The 20,228-nt window shown below is 40.6% G+C and overlaps 1 pseudogene; it reads right to left on the reverse strand.

The window, feature by feature from the left end:
- Positions 1–14,289: 14,289 nt before the first annotated feature.
- The window catches only part of LOC149251522 (vacuolar protein sorting-associated protein 36 pseudogene), a 35,365-nt pseudogene continuing 29,426 nt past the window's right edge, over positions 14,290–20,228 (reverse strand).

A 20,228-nucleotide genomic window follows, 5' to 3' on the forward strand; every position in this document is an offset into this window, starting at 1 on the left:
TCCTTTTCTTTTTGTCATAGCAGCATATGCTTGATTTTGCTCATTCGACCCTACATCAGTTTTTGCCTTTAGCCTGGTTTCTTCAATCTTGCACAATGACCATAGATCCTAGAAAGGAGTGGCTTCTTTCTTCCCATAAATACTTGAAGTGAAGTTACCCCATTCCTCTGGTAGTGCATTTAATATTACAGTGGTCATTTCTCTATCAGAAATTATTTCACCCGGATCTTGAAGTTGATCTCTTATTTTTGAAATCCTCATGAAATAGAAGGCTATTCCTTCTTCCTTTGAAATCTTCAATTTGTAGAGTTCTTGCCTTAGAGATATAACTTTTGTTGTCATACTTACCGAAAACAACTCTAGATCCTTGAGGTACCCAACCTCTTGGATGAGACCTTGCTACGGGAGCCCCGATGTGGAGTAGCGGGAACTGACTGATTGGGTAGAGACAGATGCGGATGGAGCGGCAGAGAGAGCGACAGTGTAGGAAATTCCAGGACAGCGCATAACTAGCAGGCTGCAGCAATACGAGAGGCACAAGTGTTTTGCACAGTGCTAGGTGGCACAGAGAGGTGTGCAATGGTGCGAGATGCATGGAGATGTTGCAGTAGCGCAGATGTCAGAGAGGGAGCACTTGTCAGCAGCAGGTAGAGCTTCAGCATCAGAGTATGTTCCTAGCCCAACAGAGTGGTCAGTTGGGAGTGTTTTTGTTCCAAGTGTTGTTGGAGCAAGTGGACCGAGCAAATGTGTTGCATGCAGAACATTCCAGAGTTGCAGGATAGGGGTTGTAGATAATCCATATCTTGTTGAGAGGGAGTGTTGAAAATGCAACAAGATGATGGAGCTTAGTGGAAAGAAGTCGCCTTCACTAAGTGGGCCCGCAGGCTATTTTTGGCGCAAAGTCTATTTTTAGACTATGTCTATTTTTAGACATATGGATCATGGTCTATGAGTTGCAGGATGCTATTTGTGGATGATTGGTCATGTTGGTAAAAATAGATGGACTTCTATTTTTAGACATATGGGCGGTTTCTATTTTTAGACTGTCAGGATATTATTAGCTCATAATAATATTTGGACTATAAACATTATCTTATCCTCTTAGAGCACTTCATTTCGAGCTATGGATGTGGCGCATGCAGCTGTCAGAAGGAAATACGCTTTTCTTATGGGTCAGTTGAGCTATTGCATGCAGGACTTCAGTTAGAACTCATGTGGTTGAGTTTGGTGGAGTTGATTGTGGAGTTGATGGAGTTGTGTTCAGTTTGACTTGGTTAAACTAGTTGTATTTAGTCTAACTGCAGAATACACTAGTGATGAGTGATGTGAATTAATTATTAATTAATTCACTAATTATTAACTCATAAAGCAACTAAAGAATACATCAGTTAACTCAGTGCATGGACAATTTAGTGGAGACAGGTGTTAGAGGTTGAGATTGCTATCAATTGTGACTATAGTTGTGCATGAGATCTTGCACAATCAATGGGATTGAGTAATGCCAACGAGGATTGCGTGGTTCAGCCAAGGAAATACAAGTTTGCTTCAGCCATTCATCATTATTCTCATGCATGATTGCACAGTCAAGGCAGGCAAACAGTGGAGGAGATTTGAGGCTTCAGATCTAAGCTCGTTTGTGTGTAACGGGTGGAGATAGTACTGAGTACTTGTGAGGAGTATTGTACTATTTATTGTTACATGTTCTCAATCATTATAATATACAGATAGTGTGGGGTTTTCAGCGGTATGCTTTCCCTGGGTTACATACTGTGTTAATGTGTGCATGCAATTGATGTTTCATTGTTTTTAATGCTGCTAAATTGATGATCAACATAGAGGAGGTTATGTATTATGCATGTATTCTGCAATACTGTATAATCGGAATAATCTCTGTGAATAAGTGTTTAATTATTCAAAATTTCTACAGTTTATTTCGATGTTTATATGTTTAAATAAATTGTTTGTAATTAACAAGTAGGAGAAATAAATCAAAAGAATACAAATAAAATTTATAACGGATAGAGAAATTTCAACATGGTATCAGAGGGTGGTTGCAGATCACAGGAGAGTTGAGGGCATCAGCTAAAGCAGAGCATTTGCAGCAGAAACAGTTGTCCCAAGTGACAAAATTTGTTCCTTTCAGAAAGCGATAGAAGAAGGGTTGATGCAGAGGGACTGCATCATCAGTCCGGGCCAGAGAGAGGCCAGCACAGAGGCTGAGGAGGGAAAAATAGGGCTCACGCAGAGACCAAGAGGGTTGATGCAGTTGGTTGAGGGAGCATTTTAGCCAGTGTCGGGATTGCGCAGAGCCTAGAGGCTCAGTCCTTTAGTTGTTGGGGCATAGGAAGCTGTGGGCAGTTTGCGGGGAGTGAAGCTGGTCGGGTGTTGTGGGCAGAACAGTACCTAACTGGGCAAAACCAAGATAGAGGGAGTTGCTACAGAGGCAGATTTCTAGCCAAGGAATCTGGATCAGTGTTGTAGGTGCACAGAAGATCGAAGAGGTGTGACTTGACGATTGCTAGGAGGATTTCCAGAAAGGAAATCAAGACTCAGAGGGAGTGTAGCAGAGAACTTCCAGGTGGGAATTAGAGAGACTTAGCAGGAGTTGAAGAGAGAACTTCTAGAGGGAGGTAGAGAGACTCAGAGGAGTCGACAAGAAGAGCAGAGAGTGGCCATGAATGGGCTGAGGGATCAAGACAGGTTAGACGGGGCGTCCAACTTTGTGGTCTGGAAGGCCAAGATCTTGTCCATTCTAGATAGACATCGCATCAAGGTCATCGCCTTAAGAACGGTGGCGATCCCAGTTGACTCGACTGATAATGAAAAGTACGATGAGGCAATGGCTAAGGCGAAATGCATCATCCTTGATGGGGTAAAGGATCATGTGGTCCAACATATTGCCGAGAAGGAGACAGCAAAGGAAATGTGGAACGCCTTGAAAAAATTGTACCAGCATACTTCCGTGGAGAGGAAGATGTTACTTGAGAATCAGCTGCGGTCATACCAGATGCAGAAGGAGGAGCAAATAGATCACTTCCTCGATGGATTGAAGGAGATCTGGGACCAACTGACTTCCATAGGGGCCACGCTGGATCAGGAGTTGATGGTGAGGACCGCTCTAAATGCAGTCTCTGAGGAGTGGGGGACATTTTTCCAGAGCATTCTGAGCAGGGCAGATCTTCCAGACTGGGAAGAATTGTGGGCAGTGCTTCGTCAAGAGGAGATCAGACGGCTGAGCAAGACGGGAAGTAGCAACAAAGGAGTCTGGATCAAGAAGGAAGAGGAAGAGGATGTAGCTCTGGCATCTGCAAGAAAGCAGGAGAAGAGGAAGAAAAAGGACCTCTCCAAGGTCGAGTGCTTCAACTATGGGGAACTGGGTCATTATGCGAACCAGTGTCCGAGGAAGAAGAACAAGGGAGAGGCATCTGACTCCAAGTCAGTGCCAGCGAAGGCGGAAAAGGGGGTAGAGGAGGATGATGATTGTGCCATGAGTGCTCATGTACCTCTAGAGAAGAGGTGGGGAGACATCGAGCTATAGTCAGGAAGACTACAGGCGATGAGGGGCAGGATCCTTGAGGTACCCAACCTCTTGGATTATACCTTACTACGAGAGCCCTGAAGAGAGAGTCGCAGGACTGGTGGATGTCAGTATAGATGGATGCGGATGAAGCGGTAGAGAGTGCTACAATGCAGTAGTCCTGAGCAATGCAGAGCTAGCAGGCTGCGACAGTGCGAGAGGCACAGAGAGGGTTGCAACAGTGCAAGATGGCACAGAGAGGTTTGCAACAGTGCGAGAGGCAGGGAGTTGTTGCAGCAGTGCAAAGGCAGTAGAGGGAGCTTCGACATCAGGAGTGTTTCTATCCTGACAGGGATGTCAGTAGTTGGGTGGATCAATTACTTACTTCTTAGTAACTGAGTTGCATTGCAACAACACGATGCAGCATGATGAGAGGGGATTGCAGTGCAGATGCAGTGTTGGGAGAAAGGACCAGTAGCAACACAGATGTAGAGGGAGCTATCGTACATATGTAGCAGTGGTAGTGGCAAGGCCATGGGCAGCAGTACAAGATGCAACAGTGCAGAGGATGTTGGGTAGGGAGGCCTAGCATCAGCACAGGTACTGGTGTCGTATAATCAAAGTGATGCTCAGTGTGGAGTATTACTAAAGCACAGTCCTCGCTAAGAGGGAGTGTTGATTTGGGGTAGCATCGGATGTGTTCTAGCCATGAAAATTGGTGGATAGGTTAAAGAAAATGAGATCTCCAAGACCCATAAATGGTTTGAGGAGATTCTTCCCGATTTAGGAGATATTAAAATAATTAATATTTTTAATGGAGTTCCTAAGTCTAAACTTAAGAAAAATAAAATATTAATGGGTATTAATATAAAATTGGGTTAGAAGGTTCTAAAAGACATGGATCAAGCCAAATCTAATTTTAATCATTGATTAGAGATGTAATCTTGATTGTTGAAGGACCAATAGAAAAAGTATAAGAGGAGGCTTGAGAGTTAGTTGGAGAACACGCCAAAGTGATCAGTCATTCGATTTACTAGAGTGGGGTTTGCTAAGTAAAGTCAAATAAGTGATCAATTTGCAGTGAGGGGTAGTAATTATTGGATAGAGAGGCAAAGATAGTGCCAAGAGACCAACACATAGGCAGAGAGGCAGACGCAGAAGCCAGAGCAGGCCATGCAGAGGCTAATTGAGACAGTGCAGAGGCTAGAGGGTGTGCGTCATCCACACAAAGGGCAGCAGGAGTGACACAAAAGGTAGAGGTTGCGCAGTGCTTCAGAGGGCTGACGCAGAGGGGTTTGAGGTTGACGCAGAGGCCAGGAGGGCTGACATAGTGCTTCAGTTGTGCTGGAGAGGGTTTCGTGGGGCTGATTTTTTGAATATCTGTTTCCGAATAGAGAGGTATTACTGCCAGTTATTTTTCTTTGTCAGGTGAGCCAGTTTGGCACCTAGTTGTACTCAAGGATATACTGCCTAATAAAATAAACCCTCGTAATTGTTGCACTAGTTTTCCTGCATTGGCTTTTTCCAGGGATGAGTTGTCCAAAAATAATGGTGTCACTTGTGTGTTTGCTATTTCTTTTAGTGGTTGATCTGTAGATGGTTGAGATTGTATTGTGTTTATTTCGATGTTTATATGTTTAAATAACTTGTTTGTAATTAACAAGTAGGAGAAATAAATCAGAAGAATACAGATAAAATTTCTAACAGATAGACTTAGAAATTTCAACAGGGTTTAGGTCTTTCTTTCTGTTTCCTCCTTGATGATGATTCCAAGACTTTTGTTGAAGTAGATTTCTTCGATCCCAGGTTTCGGTATGATGTAGATCTTGAACTTTTTCTTTGGTATTCTTCGACTCGCTTTGATCCCTTTCTTGAAACTCGTTCCTTGTGTGTCTCTTTGATTAGATGCCCCTTCTCGACTTTGTCACCTTAGCTTTGATTCCATGTTGAGAAATCTAGGGCATCAATAGATATGTGATTTCTCTACTATGATAATTGCTTGTGAGTGTCTTTTTACTTCTTGATTATGATCTTCTCTTCCTGTGTTATTATTGTGTTCTTTTCATCAAGACAATTATCAATTCATGAACAATAAGGAGACAAGAGACACCGTATGTACGCTGTCAGCCAGGGCCAAAACCTCTCACTCTTTGAGAGGAAAACCCAAACAAATTCTTCTTATAGAACCTTCAATTGATGAATACCAAGACCATGACAAAGACCCTTGACACTAGAGCCCTTCCAAGACCAAGTCACAAGCCTCCTCTTCTCCCTTAGATCAATGTTTCTCTTCTTCTTCCTCTTCTCGGCTTCCTTTAGAATTTTGGCCTCTCCTTGTAGGTTTGCAACTCTTTTCTTCACAATAGAAACCCTAGATTGACTTTTTCTCCTTGAATATTATACCTTTGAGGAGGGGGATTTGTTACACTTCTACTTGGCTTCTTCTAGCGAAGTCTTTACCCAAACTCGATCACCCTTGTATGACAACAACCTTCAGCCTCCTTTAGATTTGTAATCTTCGCACGTGAGAGGGTAGAATGGCCCAAAATAGTCCCACAATGATGTCACTTCCTTCGCTCTCTCTTCTTCTTCCTTCGGTGATCTTGAGGCTCCTTCTAGTATGATTTTCACACTTGTTATTAGAGACTTTCTTCATTGAATTCTTGTCCTCCAAATGAGGTCGAGTATTGCTATATATAGTGGTTGGACCATCACTATTAGGTTGACATGATCACTTGGAGTAGGCCGACTTCATCATTCTAGAATTATACTTGTATTGTAGGCCAACTTGAGTGAGGACTAGTGACTTGGTTTTGGAGGGTGAATTACAAAAACAAATTCAACTTCTTACAATGCCTTCAATACATAACAATAAATATTTAGACATTTTAAGACTAGATGACAATATCCCTAAGGGATCAAAATGGGAGCCTTAACTAAAAATAAAAATTCTTGCTCATGGAACCCATGATGCAAGTATTACAATAATTTTATTTTTCTTCTTTACATCTTTTACATAAAATCACAATTACATGTCATTATGAAGAATGAACCTAGTTACACTTTTCAACAATAAGAACATGAGAATATCAAAAGTAATTATCAACATAAAGAAAATCTTTTTGCCTTTCTGATTTTCCAACACTACACTTACACAAAGTGAAGTTATTAGAGGACCAACCATGTTTAGGAAGCAGTATTTCATAAGGGGAAAACAGGCCACTTTCAAATGATGTCGAGGCAACAACAAAACATAAACAGCCCGCGGAAACCATGGAGAACTTATTGCCATCAGAAAAAGGATCAAATTCCTACAAGTTTTTGTGAAGGTTACTGAAGACCACTACTATGTTGGGAGAAGAAATTTCGTCTGAAATAGAACTTATTTCAGCAATAGCACATAACTATACTTTTTTCCCATAACTCACCTATGATTTGGAAGGTGTAAGTAACAACTATTGTGAAGACATCTTCAACCAGCAGTATGATTATTGGGCTACAAGAAGAAAAAGGGGGTGTTGGTATGGCAGCTGTAAGGATTGAAGGGAGCCTTTTATTCTTAAAACTTGAAGAAACAATTATGCAACACCTAGACATGCAATTTCTTTAGGACAAGCAATGTCGGGAAGGGGGGACTATAATGTCCCCTATGGATTAATTGCCCAAGGGAGGACAAAGTAGCCTATCCAACCTTGTAGGTTATTGTCGCTGATAAAGGGGGAAACCCATTATCTAATGTTTTGGGGCAACATTGGGTGAATTTTGGGGTAGCTGGGGCAAAAATCCCAAATTGGGGGTTGCACTTGTAACCCCTCATTAGATTAAGGGGAAACCCCAATGAGGAATCTATAAATAAAGGAGTGACAAATCATTTTCTGATCATCGAATTGGACTTGGACTATCTCTGTTCTTTTGGGCCTGAGGCTTTGAGACCCCTTTTTTTAAACTAGTTTTGGTAGGGTGATCCCACCCTAGCTAAGTCACCCCTTTTCTCTCTATATTGTTACAACGTGTTCTCTAGGAGTGATTCGGATCTGTTCTGCCAAGCAAGGATCTCCTAAGGGATCAGGACATTCTGAGACAACCCATAAATATCCAGGGATACTAAGACGAAGGTTCTAACTGATTTAGCAAGGGCCAGACTTATCCTGAAGCAGCTAGCTGTTGGAAAATGTAACTAGGTTCGGTCTTCATTTAATGTATTTAAGCCATCTTGTAATGTGTTTGTCAAAAGAATAAAGAAAATAATTTAGTATTATTATTATTATGACTTATTAAAGCATGGGTTTCATGCTTAGGTCATCATGTTTTAGCTCAAAGTCTCCATTGAGGACTTCTAGGATTTATTCTACGTAAATAGAGTCATTGTACTTTTAAAGAGACCCTTCTTGGGCTTTTGAATCATGTAAAAGGGTCAAGTATTGAGTCAAATATGAATTTTGTTGTCTCCACACCAAGTCGGCCTTAAGATGATCAAGTCGGCCTCAAGGAGAGCTATTCAACCTCACCAAAGGACTATAAATAAAGCAGTTTGAATTCCATTTGAAGCACACTCTCACAAGCAAGTTCAATATCTCTTGAAGCTGGAAAAAGTGCGAAATAAAAGGAGGAGAAGGAAGTGCGAGTTTGGTCTAGGAGAAGGAAAAAGGGAAAATCGAAACATTGGTGCTTCATCTCTCTCTCTTGTGCCCTGATTTGGAAGATCAAAGTTCTCTTGTTGATGCCATAGCCAGTTGTTGAAAGTTGTTGTTGCTAGATCAAAGTATAGGTCAAAGTTGTTGTTGTTGGATGTTGCTGCCTCTAGAAGTTGTATTGGGCCTAGATCGAAGTTTCTAAGAGAAGATCAAAGTATTCCAGTGAAGATTGAAGTCTCCAAGGGAAGACAAAAGTTGTTGGGTCGAAGAAAGTGCTGCCACTGTTGCAGCTGCTGCCATGTCAAGTAGGACCATTTGCAAGAGAAGAGGAAGGTTGACTTGGTGTGGAGGAAAGTTTGGTCAAGGTCAAGAGTCTTGGAATATCTCCGGAAAACTATTGAAGGAATAATTATTGACTAGCTTTTCCCCTAGAGAGGGGTTTTTTCCTAGCTGTGAGCCTACATTTGGTGTCCATTATTTTATGTGCTATTGCCTTGGTAATTACTTGATGAACTAAAAGAAGGAAGATATAAAGAAACCTAATAAGAAGTCAATAACATCATAAGTAATTATCAAGTATAAGAAAATCTTTATGCCTTTCTGATTTTCTAACATGGTATCAAAGCTTTGGTGAAGAAATAAGAAAAAGGCAGTCTCAAGCACTTGATCAAGGAATCATTCAAAAGGATTATTCAAGGGAAGAAGTCTACTATCTTCAAAGACAATGTCTAACACAATCAAGGGAGGGAACAATCTTGAAGGAGCCTCAAACTACAGGTCTTGGAAGAAGAGGATTGGTCTCATCCTTGAAAAGAACAAGGTATTAGACTTGGTCAAAGGAAAGGTAAAGAAGTCTACAAATGACTCCAGTGATGCTGACAAAGTAAAGTTCAGAGAATTAGAATTGGTAGCCATGACTCTAATGGTAGAAGGAATAAAGGACAACCTTGTCCCATTTATAGCCAACATCAATCATGCTCAGGAAATGTATGAAGCCTTTTCAAAGTTATTCACTATTAAGTACATTGGTCAAGTGGCAAGCTTAAAGAATGAACTAAGGACTACAAAGATGATTAAAGAAGATATAGTGGCCTCCTTCTTTGTGAAGATAGCAAGAATCAGAGATGACCTTTCGGCCATTGATGACATTGTTCCAGACAAAGAACTCGTGATTACTGATCTATTAGGATTGCCACCTACTTGGGGTGCATTTGCTACAGGTCTTGATAGTTGGAAGGAAGCTCCCACTTGTGAAGAACTAGAGAAGAAGATGCCCCTATTTTTTGTACCCAAGTTAACGCCTAGAGAAGAAGATGTTCATGTTTGTTGTACAAACCAATGAGAAGAAGAGAGAGAAAGATGTGTGTTGAGATGTGTCCAAATGAGGAAAATGCCTCTTCTATTTATACACAACGTTGAGGGTGAAGACACACGTCTGTTGGGCTTCATGAGCCCGCATTAGACTTTTGGTCGACCTTGACAATTTGACCATAAAAGAAATAAATTCATAATCCCATTTCTAGTTGTCAGAATGAGATGATCTTTAGATCAATCTTGCGCCTCTCGGAAAGGGAAACCCAATAAAAATATCATCTCCATCATATGAGTTGTCCATGGTGGAGTTTGGCCCTAGTTGCCAATTTTAACAGAGGGTCTGTGACCTAGATGACCATCCTAACTTCCCCATGATTGAATATTATGACAAGCACACCACATTCAAACACATGTCATGTCATGCAAAGTCAACGGGATAACAAGTTAATACACTAGTATCACCTCCCTCATTCCTGAATCCTCAATCCTCTAGTGCGGGCGATTATGAACCATATGATAGCAGAGTTGAGTGATACGTGTGGGTTTATTTGGACTAGAATTGGGATGTGGACTGAATTATTTTCCCTTGATCCAAATTGTTGCTCCTTCTCTAGGCATGAGCAGCATGCATGTGGGTTTATTTGGTTTTGAATTGAAACATTGTTATATGATTTTGCTCCAGACTACGACTCTAAGCATAAGTGATGGACAGAGTTGGGTAGACTCTTGGTTCCTAAGACTACCAGGCAGTCAGGAAGAAGGGTGGCTACAATGGCACATTACCACTACAGGCGCGGATACTAAGTCTTGTGCAAGCTCAACAAGATGAAGAGAGGAACAAAGCAGTTTGAAAGGGAAATGACAGAAGTGTAGCGTAATATAATGAATTCAACAATTTGCAGGGATAAATGGAAACATGAGCTCGAGAGTCACATCTAGAAGAAAAATTGTGCAAAAGGATTCTTGGGTAATGGGCATAGAAAAGCACATGTTTGAAATCCAGGAATGGCAATAAGAGGTTGAAGCACTCATGATGATTCATCACAAGAAACATCTTGGACTCAATGAGTGGTAGAGATCTCTGTAGCTGTTGGTTGGAAGAATCATGGCCCATCTTGACCTAACAAGACTCAAGTCTAGCTGAGGAACCCTCCCTCTATGACCTCTCTTCTGACTCGGAAAAACACAGGGACACACTGCATTCTCAAAATCTAGAACCAGTGGATGGCAGAGGTGAGGTCATTCCTGCTGCCACATTTAAGAAAGAGCGCTTGGATGATGTTGAAATTGAGCCATAGGAGGACCATGCAAGCAGAAGCCTGCCATGGGCATGTGAATTAGTAATTTTCTTTCAAGATTTCATTTGTTTATATGAACACAATACACCTGTCAAGCCTACAGTGGCTGTAATAGGGAAGACAGGTACTGTGAAATGTTGGAATTATAGTTCTACATTTTGGACATTTGGCTACAAAAATCCTTGCTCCTTTTGTATTATAAAGTGTTGGGCATTGGATAATCTAGTGCTCCCCGTGTGTTTTGCGACATGGCTTAACCACCTCTCGTGGATTCATTAACACTAGCGATGCATCCATTTACTAACACCTGCGGGTTTTGGTGTAACGATGATCGTGCGAATAGAGCCAATATGAGATTGTGCATCATTTTAAATCCATGCATGAAAGTCCTTGAATGTTTGAAAAGCATCAGATTTGTTCTTCAATAAATAAACCTAACACATTCTGGTGTAATCATCAATAAATGTCATCATATATTTATTTCCATTTGCATAAGGAACAGGGATTGGACCACATAAATCTGAATGAATGAGTTCAAGTTTTCTATGTGCTCTGGAATGTGAATCATGAAAACACTGTTTACGATGCTTTCCTAGAATACAAACATCACATTGCTTAAGTTTCCTAGGAATTGTAGGCAAACTAGTAACACCATTTTTCTTCAGCAAGCGAAGGTTATCATAGTTCAAGTGTCAAAATCTAGCATGCCATAAAAGAGTTGATGGAAATGTATCTTCATGATAATGAGAATTGTATGAGAAGTTTTGTGCACGAACAAAGGTACCTTGCAGCTTCAGAAGTCTTTCTTCTTCTATCCCCGTCATGGCAAGTGAGTGATCTGATGCTTTTCTCACCTCAACCTTGCCATCAAACATATGAATGAAGTGTCCTTGCTGGTGGATGTGGACCAAAGACAACAAGTTTCTCCTTAGTTGTGGGAGATATAAAACATCATGCAGAAGAAAGTCTGGAATACTGGGCAGTTTGAGCTAATTGTGCCAAGCCCTGATGGCTTGAGTTTTGATTTATCTACAAAGTATACTGCTCCATCAACATTGTTAGTAAATTCTTCAAAAAAATATCTTCTAAACATCATGTGGCAAGTTGCCCCTGAATCAAGCAAACAATCATTTTTCCAAGAAGCAAGTGAAGCATTGAACAAGTCTTCAGTCACTCCATAATTACAATGTGCCACAACATAGTGAGCGGATTCAGGTGCCTTACCTTTCTCTTTTTCATTGGTTTTACCTTTGGCTTGATTTATTTCCTGCTCAATTTTGTTCCAAGGCAACTTACATGTAGATGCATCATGTCCATCTCTATTGCAACGTATGCAATGAAGATCAGACTTTTCTCCTTGAGAGTTTCTGCCCCCCTTACCTCTGAAATTTCTTCTTCTTTTTCCTCTTGGACCGCCTCTTCCTCTGGAAGAATCTTGATCATGATTCTTCTCTCTATGTGCAAGACACACGGATTCTTCAAAAGATTGAGGAGCTTTCTTCTTTCCAATAGCCTTCTCTCTCAGCAAACTTCTTCTCAAGGGATTCAAAGGTAATTTCCTTGAGGTTTCCACTTGCTTGCAATGACTCAAGATAATTTGAGTAAGTGGGATATAGTGCCTTGACAAAAGTTATGAGAGGAATGTCTAGTTGAACACTAGTGGTTTTGATATCATGCATAATAGATCTTACTTTTGATGCTAAAGCAAGAGGATCATCATTTTCAATTCAAGACTGAACAATTTAATCATCAATTGGACAACTTCAAGTTCAAAGTGTGAATCATAGAGTTCCTTCAACTTCTATAAGGCTTCAAAAGCATTTGAAAGTTGTGAAATATGGCGACTCACCTCTTCATTTACAGATTCTGCAATCAAGGCATGGGCCTTGCTATTCTTGTTTTCCCAAATGATGATCTCCTTATTTGAGGTGGGCTTTGTCGGTTCATTATCTCCTTTCCTACACAAACTCCTTTCCCAATTCATTGAAAATGAGAGTGTGCTTTATCTTCCGTGACCATTCTGGATAGTTCTCTTTCCCAAAGAGAACTACTCCAACTATAGAGATCAATGAATGTATTTAAAAATGTATACTGCAAAAAAAAATTGTACTTCTCATAGCAAAAATTGCAGTTCTAGTGGCAAAAATGCACTTCTGGTATAAAAAATTACACTTTGATATAGGCGACATAGGTATTACTTGGGGGATTGTTATAAGTGGGAGGTTGTATATGAGGGAGGGGGTATGTGGGGTAGGGAGTAAACAACGTAGACAACATATAGGGGACAACGTAGATAGCATAATGGGCCAACATATATGACAGTGCGGGAGCAACGCAACTCTAGGAGTAATGGGCCAATGTATGGGAGCAATGGGCCAGTGTATTAACTAGTGTAGGTATTAACGTATACCAACACAAACGGGAGCAAACACATGGAATGGAGGCGATGGTATATGATATGGGAGCAGATTGCAGTGAACCGGTGTTATAGGAGAACCGGCTAGGCGCACGCTATGGGGAGGAGTGGTTGTGTATGGAGTGACAGTGTGTAGTGGAGCAGATGCAATGGGGAGATTGGGAGTGGAGAGGGACGAGAGTGTTGTGGTTGAGGGACTAAGGTCAAGGGAGGGGTTTTGCTGCGCAGTGAGGAGTCCACTGGTAAAATCACAGTGGAGGCGGCGTTAATATACAGTTGCAGTGAGTATACAGGAGCATGGAAGGGTGGTTTGAAGCGATTGGGAGCACAACGTATGTATGGCAGCATGGTGGAGAGGAGGGGTATCGACTGTGGTGGAGAGGAGGGGTATGGGAGCATTGTATGGAGGAATGGGGGATATAATGAACAATGTAGAAACTAGGAAAAGCGCATAACAAAATGGGAGCAAATTATTAAAAAATGCAGTGGGAGTGTTGTATGAAGAAACAATTGCATTGAACTAGAGCGTAGTGTGTAGGATGGGCAGAGAAGGTGGAAATTTTGAAAGTTCTACAAAATAGGCAGAATAGAACGGAGTTAAAAAGGCAGGAAAGCTAAAAAAATGGAGTTGGCTCTGATACCATGTCAAGCCAGGAGGTAATTCCACAATGCGAATTGTATTGTGCATTAAGATCGCTCATGGATATATACATGGAGGGAGAGACTCTTGAGATTCACCTCCCAACATCTCTTCATATTCCTATTCTCCTTATTTATTATTTACATTATTTTACATATATTCACCCAATCCCATGATTAGGTGTCAACACAAAGCTATCCAGTTCAGCGGCAGTATTTGCTAACATAAAATTATACTCCTTATTATGAAAAGGACATTAAACGGCAGAAATATCCTCCTAACTTACTAAACCATCTAAGCCAGTCATAGGAAAAAGAAAGAAAAGGAACATGTTCGTAATACATCATCTATTACTTTCAAAGCAAAGCAATATGCCAAAAATAGGAGAGATCAAATGAACATGCGAAAAAACTACCCTACAAATACACTATGACAGATGCTCAATCACACCTTTGAAAACTATTGCTCAATCACACCTGATGAGACAATTGTTGATGATAAAGAGCACCGACACTCTCTTTTGTGACTAGTGATGCAATGCCAACACTTAGAAGCCAATCTTGCATTTCTTGTTTGGACCCCATCTCCATGTCAATACCTCCACCAGACTGTAGATTTGACCCTGCTAATAGCTTTACCCTCATTTTTCAGCAAGCATCACCATCTCTTTGGCTTTACTCTGCACAAAAGCACAGAAAATTATAAATCTGTATTAAAAGGATAATCACAAAACATGTTACTTTTGAAGCTTGCAGCAAAATGAAAAAGATTGGGCATATCTTCGTGTTCAGGAAGAAGACAAATTTATATTAGATGAGAAAAGAAGAATCTTAGACAAGTTAACAACTGAAATAGATGTACCACTTTCCGAATAAACATGTCATATAGTTTTTATAAAAAAACGTTTTTGCACAAAAATAAGTGTTGCCTTTTTAAAAGGGTTGTATTTATCTATGTACCTGTAAGAACCAACATTAGTACGCTGTCATATAAAAACAGGTTCCAAACGATTACTCAAAAAATGAGCTTTTTGCAACTCTTTGCAAAAAATAGACACTTAAATACACAGTGACATTAATAATTGCATTTCTCATATTTTCCTCTTTTTTTTGCTCCCCTTTTCCCTACATTTTCTCAGATAAATTCCTTGCTTTCTTTACTACAAGAAAGCTAACTCACATGAAACGAGAGGAAGGACAATAACATTCAAATGGCTCTGAGAACAGGAGTTAGGGCATTCCAACCCAAATTTACACACTGAATACACATCAACGCAAACACAGACTAAAGCAAAACTACATAAATAAAGCAAAGCTCTAAACTTTCAAATCAATGGTGATGTTGTAATTTTGTAAAGACAACTTTGTCAAGCTGTAAAATAATCACAGATGAACAGGACAGAATAATAAAATTCAGGTGCAAATCCTAATATTGAGTAACAAGATTAAATATAACTGTTGTTTTTCCATGATACTGGTGTCTAGGATAGAATCTTAAATCACTGACGCTACCAAAACAAGTATCACTACATATTACAACAGAATATAAACAACAATAAATCAGATGTGCATAAATATAAACAATCTTTTACAAATTTTCAACCCAACTTCGTTATATTAATCAAATTGAATAATACAACAATCTAGGTCTCCCATACTAGGGATAATGGCCCTCATACATCCAAAGATACAAGATACAAAACTAGGGCTTGGTGTCAGTCCATTGACAACCAATCTACCCTCAACAAAATACTCTGACCATCTGGATGTAGCACGCTCTCTCAGTGCCTCTTGGTCGTACTCTGTAACTGCCCAGTCCTTTGGCTCCCGATCTGTAGCACTGCCTCTATCAATGATCCAAGTCCATCTGGGCATCGAACCTCGGCTATCCAATCTGCTCACTAGTTGTACCTTAGTCCATCAAGGGCATAACACATTGAGACTCCTGTCGAGTTGTTCATAACTCTGTTTGTGAACAACTCTCATTTGCTCACTATTGCTCCTCGGCTACTCAAGGACTTCGGCCCACCATAGTCTTCTTGTGTTGCTCCAATGAAGACTAGCGTAGGGCACGAAGGGCTGCCACCTATCACTGCTAGAAGTCCTTCTCCAATAATGAACACGGGCTAGGAAGACTGCCCATCGTTTGCCATAGATGTCCTCCACACACAAGTTTAGGGCTACTCAAAATGCTCCCGGCTGATCAAACCCTTGAGCTCTTCTTCTACCACTCTAACAATCCCTTAGTCCTTCAAGGGACTTGTTTCTTCGGGTTTGAAACAAGCATCTACAATCCTCCCAAGTTGTTCTGCTCCAACTCAGCCTCTCTTAGGCCTACACTTGGTCCACTCTCACGCTGCCCTCCAATCAGACCACAAGCGTCCAATACATGTTGTAACATCTGCTCACTAGTTAGGGCATCCAACCACTAGGATCACCCTTCCTCTTGGCTGCTAACAATCTCCTAAAACTGTCCTCTTCTAGGACACCCATCCACATAACATCCATCCATCATCAAGGAGTCATCTACAACTTACTGTTGTTGCCTACTTGCCTTGATTTTTGTGCTTCTAGAAGACTGGTTAGGGCACCCTACTAGCCCTAACCCACTGCTCCAACATTGTGTGATCTTCTCCCAAAGGTTGCTCCTTTTTGCTGTCCAAATATAGGCATCAAACTCTGCTCTAGGGTATGAGGATACTCCTTAACTTACCCTACAACACTCTTATACCAACTAGCAATAAGAACGTTGCCCATACATATGGAGACACCCCCATATTACTGTGCAATCATCTCCAGGGGTTATGACCTAAGAGATAGACCTAACTTAGGCTTAGCTACCCTCAAAACAGTCCCTTCAACCTGCTACTGTAGCAGCCCTTCTCTGCGGTCCTATAGACAGAGGTAACCCACACACAATCTGATCGAGGAGGATCTCGAGACACCAAGGGGATGGATAAAGGCTCGAAATTAAAAATGGCAGAAAGGAGTAGTTGATGGCATCAGTTGAAAGGGCTCGTCTTCCGGATCGCGATGGCGCGAACGATTCATCAATCTGAACTCGTATGCAAAAGATAAAGCCCCTCAAAAATCGGTATGGCATAGAAAAAATGGAGCCCACAGTGCGCCACATGGCATCCCAATCAACACGTGAGACCCACATGGCAGCTTGACACTTGGCATCCCTCCAGTGACCTTCTAAACCTGTACAAGAAAAAAAGAAAATCATTTTTGGGTTCTTAAAATAACTATATAACAAAATTTGTTTTATAGTTATTAAAATAACTATATAAAAGTCAAAACCCAAAATATATGTAAAAACCATATAATAATATGGTTATACCCACACCAAAACATATCTATCCCATATAACAAAAAAATCCAACGTATTACAAATACGTGGCAAGGATTAAGTCATATACCATATAAAACACATGGTATGGTTATATGAAACAAACGGAGGGAAATATGGTTACATATATGGTTAAACCAAAACCATAATGTATATATATTAATCCACCCCCATTCACGCGTGGACATAACAAACCAATGCATATGGTAAAGTTGGGATACGGTATGGAACGTTGACCGCGGTGGGGCTTGGGTAAGGCGGCCACGTATGTGGTCCCGCCACCCAAAGCCACCACGCATTCCCATAATAAAAACGAACTGCCACCGGATTTAATGCGTATCGCTTGGGAAGGGATGGGTGTGGTCCCGTGAGGTACGGCCCCCAAACAACAACAATAAAAAAATAATATATTTTATATCTTGGGTAAAGTTTAGTTGGGTTGGTAAATGATTGGTAAAATATGGGTTTGATAAAAATAGTCCATAACAATATTATGAATTGGAGTTGTCTATAATGTGACTTTTTGGAGATTCCGGTGACAGAATCCGGCGGAAAAAATTGAGATTAAATCATGATTTGTTGCAGTTAAAATGGTTTTTGAACTGCATATTTGGATTCAGCACCCTGAAAAACCCCTGGGACGCTTTGATTGTGCAGAAACTAGCTATCAAACTTGCGATTCCAATAAATTGTTGCCGGATTTTCACCGGAAAAACCCGCCAGAAAGGCTTTCAAAAAGTCGCGTTATAGACAACTGCTTATTAATTAATCCCCTCTAAACTTTATATAAATTAATTTTTTATCATTTGCCAAGGAGGAGATCAGTGGCACGAATTTCGAGACGAGGTGGTGAAACCTTGAGCACTAAGAAAAACTGGTGGAACCTTGCCTGGGCAGAATTTTTGAAGGAGGGTGATTTTGGTTCAGACTCAGAATTGGGCAAGTTTTATATGGATTTTGCACTTCTCGGCGACGGGAATCCATTGGCAGTGTCAGTTTCTGCAACAGAGATCTCCAATTTTCGAGCACTTTTCAGCATGGAGGTATAATGCTCCATTTTGTAAATTGATGAATGTAACTCTTTTTGATGCCATTTTTAATGAACGAAGGCCTTCCCATTGATTGAGCAGGGCCCGGAGACGTAATCCAAGAGGGCCAAACTCTGTTATCAAGCTTCTTGTCTTCTTGTCATGCTTATGTGTTTCTTCTTCTTCTTCCCACATGTGCACATTTAAGTTTCTCTTTGGTTAAGCTACAAACTGTTCATGTAATTCTTTTCATGCATCTATAAACAAAAGATAACCTGGATCACAATCAAGTACAAAACACACTCATACATAACTCTTATTGTTGCGACCTGATCTGGCTAAGGAGACATACCCACGTTGCCCACAAACTGTCCTTATCTCACCTTCTTGACTGCTTTAGGTCTGCGGCCTATTCCATAGAGAAAAACCGCACCAAATTGCAGAGATACTCTCCAAAACTCGGCAGCCCTTCACTCCTTTTTCTAGCCTTAGACTCACACTCCAAATCGCAGAGCTAAACCATGAATGCACTTAGGATCATGATTTATGCCTCACACTTGACCTCTATTTATATGCATCAAGTGGCTCCAACGAATTTGCCTTTGGGCACTACTTTAACCTCAAGTCGACCTGCCCAATTAGACAAATTAACCCACCATAATTCAAAAATTAATATCTTCACTTCTACAACCAGGATTTGAGTGATTTTCATTGTGTCAAGTTACTCTCAGAGTCCTCTATCAACTCAAATCATCACATGTAGAAATATCCTCATGGAATCACACCCATATGCTCAGGTGCAAAGTCCACAGGCTTAGGTTTCACGCCCACAAGCCATACTTGTGTGCCAACTCCTCCACAACCCTCAAGCCAAGGGTTTGGAGTACCACCCAAGCTACAAATTTCAATAATAACATCAAGCATATTATCACAGAAATGATTTTATGGAAATTAAGATTGTTACACCTTATATTGTATAAGGTTACACACTATAACTTCCATCACATTGATGAGGTTTGCAACTGGTACCCATGGAGTTTTTGGATGGTTTTGGGGCTACACACCTTTTGTCATGTCCCCATTTTTATTTTCCTCTATAGTATAGCCAGGGTCGATTTCCAAGGCACGGGATGGCTAGGTCATGGGAGCAGGTTTATGCTATCAGGGGTTCTGAGGGAGTTTTGAAGAGATTTTATGGGATCCAATGGCATTCGCTTGGCATATTCCATCATTCGCACAATTTGCCTTTCGTTCCGTTGCATTCCGACAACTTTAAGAAAATAGCATTATTATGGGGCCTAACTTAATTAATTATGCTTGAGGTGGCATTCCGAGAAGATTAATTGATGGAACACCTCAGTGTAATAGCTCATTGGGACCGGAACAAGAATATCTACAAGATGGGATGCTAAGGAGTGACTTCCAGTGGTCAGAGAGAGTACGGTGGCCAATTTACCATTTTCCCACATTAAAAAGATATTTTAATGAAGGGAAATGTGCTCAATGATTAAAATAATAATAAAATAAGAGCTTCTAGAGGGGCCCATCAGATCTATAAAAAGAGGAGGCCATTAGAGGACATCTTGGATTTGATATTTCTTCTTGTATTATAGGTTGAGAACCTGGTTTCCTACTTCAATAGTAACCCCATGACGGAAACCCTCAGGTGATTCAGCGAGATTGGTCGAGTATCCATCTCCCCTTGGTGTATTCATCTAGAATTCACAAGAGAGCTCAGCAGTGACATTTCAGTTTTGTTTTGGAGGACCAACACAACATCGGAGTAGATTCTCGAGGCCAGTTCTATCTCAGCTATTTTGTTGTATCAGCGTGTAAACCCCGGTTTCTTATTATAATAAAAGTTGAGATTTCCTTATGCTCATTATTGTTATTTGCAGTTCTATGTTGTTAAATTTTACATGGCAATCTTTTGTTTATGAATGGAAATTATATCTAGTATTTCTGAGTTAAAAATTTCAAGAAAACCCCAAATTTTTGCATTTGGCATATTACAGTGGTATCAAAGCCTT

Source organism: Pinus tabuliformis, chromosome 7 (assembly GCF_031772625.1).
Source record: "Pinus tabuliformis cultivar Carrire ecotype Pingquan chromosome 7, CPIR1, whole genome shotgun sequence".
Classification (NCBI taxonomy): domain Eukaryota; kingdom Viridiplantae; phylum Streptophyta; class Pinopsida; order Pinales; family Pinaceae; genus Pinus; species Pinus tabuliformis.